This window comes from Nipponia nippon, unplaced genomic scaffold (assembly GCF_047370975.1).
Source record: "Nipponia nippon isolate SJK-2023a ecotype South Korea unplaced genomic scaffold, ASM4737097v1 scaffold_7, whole genome shotgun sequence".
NCBI classification, from domain to species: domain Eukaryota; kingdom Metazoa; phylum Chordata; class Aves; order Pelecaniformes; family Threskiornithidae; genus Nipponia; species Nipponia nippon.
The window spans coordinates 4,192,604-4,201,766 of record NW_028262391.1 but is presented as its reverse complement, the minus strand read 5'-3'; the positions used below and the strand labels follow the sequence as shown (position 1 = coordinate 4,201,766).

At 44.8% G+C, this 9,163-nt stretch overlaps 1 long non-coding RNA gene across 1 annotated transcript; it reads right to left on the bottom strand.

Annotated features, from left to right (window-relative positions):
- Nucleotides 1-638: 638 nt before the first annotated feature.
- On the bottom strand, nt 639-8,791 carry LOC148050766 (uncharacterized). The gene is made up of 3 exons (XR_015700282.1): nt 8,709-8,791; nt 1,854-1,944; nt 639-942 (listed from the first exon to the last, which is right to left on the bottom strand). It is a non-coding gene; the product is annotated as an uncharacterized LOC148050766 (long non-coding RNA).
- Between the last annotated feature and the right edge of the window lie 372 nt (nt 8,792-9,163).

Genomic DNA, 9,163 nt, shown 5'->3' with positions numbered 1-9,163 from the left:
GTATCAGACCACGATACCAGCTTATGGGGGGGTTAGAAAGACCAAGAGGGTCTGCAGTCTAAAGGACTGGACAGCTGTTGGATTTTGTAATCCCCTAAATTTTATTAATAAGATTCATAATTGTCACGCCCTCCCTGGTATTTTACAGAGGATATGAAATGATCCTTTGTTATTCACAGTCACTGCTTTGCTTTCGATACACAGCATTTCCCCTGCCTGCCTTCAGCAAAGCCCTGCGACTGCTGAACCCTCTGGTCCCAACCCAGCAAAGCGTGCAAAGGGCCCCACCGAGACCAGAGGCATCTCCAGAGGCATCCTCTCCTCGAGCAGGGCAGGATATCGGCCCTTTGCAGAATCGCGCCCCGCTTGCCCAAGCATTTTCTCCTACGGCCATCACAGCCAGTACCTTGCCCAGAGACCAGCTCCAACCCAGTGCCCAATTGATCTGCCGCTCTTGAGGCCGTTTCAAAACCCCATCCCTTCCCTGCAGCACTTCTGTCTGCCCTCAGACCAAGATTTATGAGGGTTATCCATGGATGTGGTTGCAAGAAAAGTCCAAAAGCTTTTGTTGCAATGCCACAAGCAGCACTAAAACAGCAAAATGCTCTTTGCATACCTGATCCTCGCTGAAGGGTAATGAGCAGGACACCCAAACACAGACAGCAAGCTCTGAAGCAGGACCTGAGGAGGCAGCGTGGATGCATGCCAACCTGACAATGGGATTTCATTTAACAAGCGCAGATTTAAGTGTGGAAATCAAATATGAAACAGTTGTAGCCAGCATTGTCTGCATTCTTGGAGTGGCACTAAACTAGCAGAAAGAAAAGAACTGAGACACTGGCCCAGACATGCTCCAGCTGTCTGCGACTACCTCTTCCCTCCTCCACTGGATGTAACTATTCAGCTTGTTTTCATTTCATTATTGGATGTTATTTTTGCAACCTGGGAAAAGAATAGAAAAGGGGGGGAAAAAAGTCCTTCAATGCTTTTGGGTTTATTTTTAAGAACTAGACCATTTCTTTCCTTTCTGTCAGAGATAAAGTACACTTTAAAAAGTGCACAAGGCCTATGGTATTATTAGTTAAGCATTTGTTTCTCAAATACGGTCCTTTATCTCAGAGGCAGCAGCATTTGCGTTACTGTGGTTATTCACGTAAGTCATACTCATTTAGTACTGAGCAACATGCAATTAAATAGCCATATAAAACACCCACAGGCTGAGCAACAGCTGCCTACAGGTAACCTTAAATTTCATGCGCTCACTTGCCAAATGTTTCAGCTCTAGCCATATAAATCTTCATTTGCATGTGGGAGCAGGGCAGGCCCTTTCCTCCAGCACCGTGGGCAGGTAAACAGGAGGCACTCCTTCGCCAGGCGCAGCACAAATCAGGCTTTTAATGAGTTGGTTAAAAGCCTGGTGCTGCAGATGGCGATTAATGGGAGTGCATCTCGACCCACCACAGGGTCAGCCCTTCCCTGGCTTCCCTTCCCTCCTCTGCCTTCCTCTCAAGAGCACAGCTTATCCATTTTTAATGTTAAAAAGAATTTGCGTCCAAGATCTGATAATAATTTATTTTCCCTCTCTTTACGCCAATTTTGCTCGACAGGGAAATGCCAGCATGCACCGCCCGTCCCCCCCAGCTGGGGACACTCCACCCTATGAAAAAGTCAACCACTTGCCAAACGAAGGGCCAGGATTATATAGTTTCCCACTGAGCGTAGTGGGAATTCTCAGTTTGTGCTGGATTTCCCTGGAAAAATCTTCCCTCCATTTTGATGCTGATGCACTTCAGCACAGCAGCAAATTTTCAATGGTGCTTCAAGGGAAAAGCAGGATTCAGGGTGTTTCTTACCATTTTATTTGTCTTCCTCTTGGGGACAAAGGCATACACGGTAAACTAGAAGCTCTCTTCATATCAGCTTTCGCACACTCCTGCAGTGTTCCTGGCAGGTCAGATATACTTTAATGTGAGTTGCTGTCTCTCCAGACATTGTTTTGTAACATCTGAAGCAGCTCTGGAATTCTGAATTTCGGTATTTTAAGCTCCAACCAAGATTTTTGAAGTGCACATAATATAACTGCTCACTACATGCAGATCATTGCTCCCTAATGAATGGCATTGCTCTAAGGATTTGCATGGAAAAAAGTTTTAATCTTATTTTTACCTTATTCCAGCCAGTTCAGTGCGGGGAGAGCTGGCTGGACTGGAGCATGGCATTCGCTAGCAATACTGGAGACATCGCACACGGCGATCCGCTCCCCAAGGCGCTGAGCCAACCCTGCCAGGCAACCTGGGGGCCTGAATAAGTTTCAAAGCAGGTTGGAAGATGGGAAAGAAGTTTGGGAAGGTTTCGTGAAATGATGTTCTTTCCATTTTATGGCATTCAAATTAGATAATTTCCTTTTTCATCCTGACTTTTTTACCTTTTAGTAGTTTTTAATTTTTCATTTAATGAAAATGAATTCTCGTACTAGAAACTAATTTCTGTTCATTAAGGATAAAAGATGACGATTTCAAGCAACGAGTCCCTCCAAATCCAGAAACCCTAAACATATGCTCAACACCAAGCTTATGAGCAACTCCATTTACCTTAATATGTGTGCTTATCTCTAAGCATGTGCTTAAGTGGTTTGTTGGCAAAAGCTAGAGTGCTTATCCCTTTCCAGATGACCCTATTTAATATTTACCGGTATTAATCTGCTCAATAACTATAAACACCAGGAAAAAAAATTGAATTAGCTCTACACAGATCTTTTCCAAATACAATTTCTAAATTACCCAGGACGGTTAAACTGTTCCATGCTCAGGGGCTGACCCCAAAGCCACAGAAATCAGTGGAAGGGTGTTGACCAATTACACCAGTTTGGGGATGGGATACCCTGTGTGCAGAAACACTTTTGGCTTTGGCACTGTGACAAATAGGGATAACAAAGGCTCTATGCTGACATTAAGAAAGTTTGTTTTATGTATTGACATCCTGTTAACCTCCAGCGCACTTAAAGGAAGCTGTTAATTTAATGATTGCGTCAGAAAGATATGGCAGAACATGAGCAACGAAGGAAATCTCCAAGCCTAATGTCAGCATTAACACCTGCACAGGCCAGCACTGACTGCAGGGACCTCTGTACACAGCATAAATTTAAAGAATCTGCCCTTGAGAAGGAGAAAATTTTCAAATCAAAGCGGCAGTAGCTGATACAGACTGCAGCTACAGGTGTTGGTCTCTGCCTCCACCATGAGAGCTGTCCTCCGGCAGCAAAGCCTCTCTAGATCCTACATGTCCTTCCACTTGGATTCGATGCAAAATGGATAGATTAATCCTCACTCACCACTTGGGGTAAGAGGCTGCACGCAGGGTCTTATCTCGCCCTGTTGTAAAAGGTTCTCCGCAGCCCTCAAGAACCAGAAAAGTTTATTTTGCTACTAAGTCTGAGCAGTGCTGTGATTTCACCACAATTAAATTTGACTCTAGGTGGTATCCATTTTACTGAGACATCAAACTTATGTGGTGCATACACGCAAAGGTAAAAGTGGAAGGTAATGATAAGACACTTACCTAAAATGAGATGCTTGACCTAAAAATATAGAAAGATATAAAGGCCCCGACTCAACAAAACACTTCAGCACATACCTAGCAGCAGACACGCAGACGATGCTGTTGAAAGCCTGACAAGTGCTGTAACTACTATTACCATAATCAGGATTCATTACAAGTTGGATGGGTTCTGAATTACACTGTGCTGTAAAACCACCTTTTTAATCTGTGAACGCCAGTACATCACTTGAAGTGATGAAGCTATAGTCTTTCCATTGCCTGCTCAGACACTGGCTTAAATTTATATCTCAGAAAATACCTTAATTTACAAAAGCAAAGCAGAAAGATTGCTTGGGTTGTTGCATTACTTTTCAGAAGAAAACCTTTATCTTTGTGTGTCAGGCTGGCACTCACACTCAAGTTGAGTCCCAGCTCACTGACCCACATTTGATGCGTCTACAGATTTGAGCACTGACCTTCCAGTGCTCATCAGAGATCATGGACTTGTGTCCTTGACTCCTGCAACTCACAGCATTGCTCCAAACGTCGCTCCTGATTGTGGGTCACTCTTGACTTTGACTCGTTTTCTTTTAAACAGCCCACCACCTCCATTTACCCATTCTCCCCATCTGCCTCCTGCACAGTCCTTTCCCCGACTCTACTTCCCACTCTTCAACCTGTGGCTCAGGGTCGGCGTCATCCTGCTGCTTACACTTTTCATCCACTAGCTCCTACCGAGAAATGGAAAGGAAAGTTCCTTGCAGCTTCAGCCAACATAACCTCCTAAGATCTTTCTGCCCAGAGAGACAATAACTATGGTTCAAGCCAAGATACTATCTCTTCCAGACGAGGGAAGTCTGGCAACCCTGATAGCTAATGACCTACGTAAGCCTGTGTTACAATTTCACTTTCCATAATTCAACTACAGTTTCTAAACTGTGTGGAAATGCTATATGGTATTTATGGAAACATTAATGTTACTTAGATTTTGGAAACAGTAACGCTGTTTTCAGTAGTCTTGGTTAACCACAGTCCTGAACTATCACATTCACTTGATAAAGCTTAGAGATGCTTAGAGACATGTCTACCAAAATAGAAAGGAAGAATTTGTGAGGCATTTCAGAAAACAAAAATCACTCCTGAGCACGGGTTCCTCCTCTCATCTGGCTGCAGTCGGTGCAGGTGTCCATCTGCACACGGAGCAGACGGCAGAAATAAAGCCTAAACCTATAATCATTAGTCAGGCAAAATTACAGTGGGTGATGGTCTGCTCAGCTGAACCGAGTGCTTTATGGCAGGTAATCAGCACACTCCTGCCCGATAACCTTTTTAATCTCTTGGGTTTCTAGTCAGCAGTTCTGCTCGTGTGGGCAGTAACACACAAAAGCTATTTTCTCTGCAAGTGTTGTAATTTCTATTTCAGTCCAGCACGCTTCCTTATTGAACTGTCATTTGCCCACAAATGCGTTTTCTGAGTAATTAATACTGCAGAGGCTTTAATGAAGATGCCATGTAAGATTTTGCTACAGCAGCTCCAGGTAATATTACCAGTCTGCTGCCCTTCTCCAGCTCTTCAAAAGCATGTCTCCTTAGATCCTGATTTGTCGTGCTAAATCGTGCTACAGCCCTGAGACACAGGTTATTTTGCTTGTGTTTTAAAAAATAACTCTAGCACTAGATATATCATTCTAGAGAATAAAATCTGCCATTTTTCAAGTCAGGAAGGAAGCGTTAGCAGCAGCACTCCACCTTTCCACAGGCCACCCTCATGTCTCTGGGCTGTGTTTGCTTTAGATGTTTTTCACCTCAAGTGCTTGCCACGGACACCTTGCCACCGCTGTCACCCATGCAGCTCCATGGCTGGTAGCAACCAGGAAAGCACAAATGAAGTGCTGCCAACTCTCGCTCTGACCAGAGCAAAGGAGATCGAGCAGCCTACTAAAATATCCCAGCAACTATATGGCTGTAAATAAATGGTAGAGGAGGAAGGGTGATAACAGCGTGAAGGTTTGTGAAGGGAAGGACCGGATCCAACTGCCGTGACATATGTTCAATGCAGAAGACCGACCTGAGACCCACTTGCTCCTCACACAGATGGAGGGGTTTAATTCTGATAATACATCATGTAAATAAGCAAAGCCAAATAATCCTTATACAGGAAAAACACTAAGGAAGCTGTGGTTACCAAATATGCAGTGCTTACAGATTTTACTGAAGGCTTGGAAACGTGGGCTCAACAAACTAGCAGTTAAGGGACATTTTCAAGCATGTGAAGTGCAATTGTGTTTCTTTGCGCACAGGGAGGTTATAAGAGTTCACATTCCCCAGTCCTGGCTAAGAGCACGTCTGGTTCTGCTGGGGGGCCGTGCGGGCGTTCCACCACCACGCTGCCCGCCCGGGCACTTGCTTCTGAGCAAATCCTGACATTTCCATCCAAGTTCAAGCTTTTATGTTTGACTCGCCTCAGAAACCATCGGACATTAATCCTACCGTGCAGGTGCTAATAACAGAGAAGAAAACATCACTGAGGCGCCCATCAACCTTTCCCTCCTCAGGACACCCGAGTTATTCTTGACAAAGTGCTTCCTGCTTTGTCTTAACATCCGACTTCCCTGCAAATGCCCATCCGAAGCAAGGAGCAGTTCATCTTCTCATCTTTTACCTTCAGGGCAGTTTAGGTTAAAGTCAAACCACATGAAAGGAGACAGTGTTTGCCTGCTTTTACAGCTCCACAAAAATTGCCTTTTTATCATATTAGATGGCAATTTTTGTAACCGCCTCTGATAATTAATTGGAAACTAATCCAGGAACAAATAAGTGAGCGTGCCACAAACTGTATATGGAAGAAAGACTACAGAAGAAATCCAAGAAAGAAATTTTGCTGGCAAAGATCAAAGAAAAGTAAAGGCATTAGTTAATAGCCATATTTTCTTAAAACAAGAAGCCCTTCCTTTGAAGGCAACAGCTGATGAATCAGAATCTGATGAAGCTGATTCTTGTAAACTTCCTTTGAAACAAGGTACATGCACACCCTCAGAAAGAAAATAATTTCAAAACCCTGGCAAGATTATGCATGTCTTCTGAAAACTTTTAGTTCTTTAGTTACAGTAATTTCTCTATTGTGTGAACAGCCTTCAAGGAGAAAAATATGCATGTACTCCACAGATTAAACAATCCGATTGCAAAGCTGGTATAACATTTTCTTCTCCCTGCAAATTAAGTTACAAGATTTATCCCAATCCTACTGAAATATTCTACCCTTTGACCTCAGTTGAGCTAATGATTGACCCATTTATGGAAGCTCAGACCCAGCAGAAAACTGATGCCCACAGAGCTGATACCAGAGTGGCTGGCTGGCAGGTGTCTGCCTCCCAGGGTGAATTCCCATCCACACCAGTAATGCTAAGCTACTGGAGTCTCCACACGTGGCAGAAGTCATGTACTTCACAGAAGGTCCAAAGACCCAGATGTTGACTAGGCAAGAGACAGAAGCAAGCACAAAGGAGGAGAAAGCAGGTACAGAATGGAAAAGTTTGGAATCCTGGCTCTTTCCAGGGCTTTAAGACCTGGACTGAGGCTTTAGGGTCACACTGGCTGAAAACAGCCCAGCACCCCCTTGGGGTAGGTGCTTACAGCTGCTCTTGTGGCGGGCTAAGCAGATCTTACTCTTTTTTTAACTCCTAATTGCCAGAGGAGGGACTGATGGTGCCAAGGTTTGCCACAGGCTAGAGGCTAAAGCCAAGAAACCGAGAAACACAAGTATTAAACCCTCAGTTTCTTGGAGGGGGAGGGTGTCAGCAGCAGCTGAATTCTGTTTATAGAGTAGGAAGGAAAGGCTGTTTTGGGACATTGGTACCTCTGTCCTTATTGGAAACCTCCCCTCAGTAATGACTATCTTCAGCACAAGAACGGTGCAAGGTGAGAAGTTTCCACCTTGAACCATGGCATTGCTCTTATCACAAGATGCCTGGTGGCAAGCAGGAACAAGAACTGTAAGTAAAATTAGCTCTTATGTGGGAGGACTACCTCAAGGCCTGTCTCAGAGGGCTTAAATAGATCCTTACAGGATTGCTTCAAAAGGGAAGGAGACACACAGAAGCTTTTCCACAATACCAACACCAGCTATTGCCTTGTCAGTCTCTGCTGTCTGGGTTGGGGTTTGGCCCTGTGGAACTAACCCAATGTATCATTTTTCCTACACGCAGCCCGGTGACTAGCTAGGCTGAGTAAACCCTCAGTAATCCCATTTCTACCCACAATTTGGATGTGCTGACCCCTGAAGGCATCCACCTCCCAGATGACTGAGGGCATGGGGGAATTGAGCTCAAGCTCTAGGAAAATTCCTCAGGCTGGAACATCTGCCCTGGTTGAACTTACAGTTAATTTCAGATGTGTTTTAGCTACCTTTTATAACCAGAATATAATTACACAGGACAGTTTCTTCAGTGCAAAGCCAGTTTAATGATTTCTGCCACAGTCCACAGCCATCTGGGCTGGTGACACTGATACAGAAACACTCCAGTCTGAGAAAACCCTCAGGAAAGAGAGCCTCAAAACAAGGGTGGAAGGTAGCACAGTTTAACTTGGATTACCTCACTGACTGAGTTTTACAGTAAAATTCCCCAAGCAGTTGCATGATGGAATGGGAAAATATAAATATAGCTGAAGCATGCCTAGAGATGGGCAGGTCTTAGGAGACTGGATAAATGGGTGCCATGCAGTAAGTTCCCGACAAGTCTGCTGGTTTTGAGACTAAATCCTGTCTCTTGGTCTGAATCAGAAACTGCTCCTCTGTTGTCTTAGACTTTCCCCTCAGTTCCTCACCCCAGTGCTGGCGTCTAAGGGTGAGGTGTCATGAGGTACCTGAGTCACGTTAACAGCTCAGTGTCACTCAAAGAGGCAGTGCCGGTCCCAGCCAAATATTCCTACCAATTTCCTCGCACCTTGCCTGTCTGACCCCTTGGCAAGATGCTTCAGCTCACTAAGCCATCCAAACTGTTCAGTGCTGTGCTTTGGGAGGGCTCCCGCCCTGCCCGCGCTCCGAGCTGCGGGGCAAAGGTATGTGACACGCGTACAGCCGGTGGACCAGCTCCAAAACAAACGCAGCTCAGCTAGCACAAGAAATATAAAAAGCTAGACAAATAATACATACCCCAAGCACATTTTCCTACCTTTGTGGGACTAAAACCCCTCCCTGCATGTCTAGTCCTCTGCTCTGAAGCTTGTTCCTCTCTGTGTAGGCAGGAGATGCCTGTGAAAAGGGAATACTTCATTATGAGGTTATTCCTGTCTCTTCCTCCCTCACTCACCTGCTTGTCTTGAAAAGATTACACACACATATTTTACCCCCTTTCCTAAAACTACTTGGGAGAAAACCCCTTTTTATTTTAAAAATCAGCCTCCTAACCCTTTTGCCAGTGAGGTTCAATGAGGAGCATCAGGTGATGCCTGGCACCTCTGTATAAACCTCAGGCAGCCTCCAACACTTTGTCTCTGGGTACCCCACCCAGACAAATCACCAAAGTTTAGTGCTGCTTTTTGTTACCCCTGTGCTAGGTGCAGATGTTTCTCTTCTCTATACATTTCTAGAGAAGGTGAAGACAGAGAAAAACAAGCCCCAGATCCC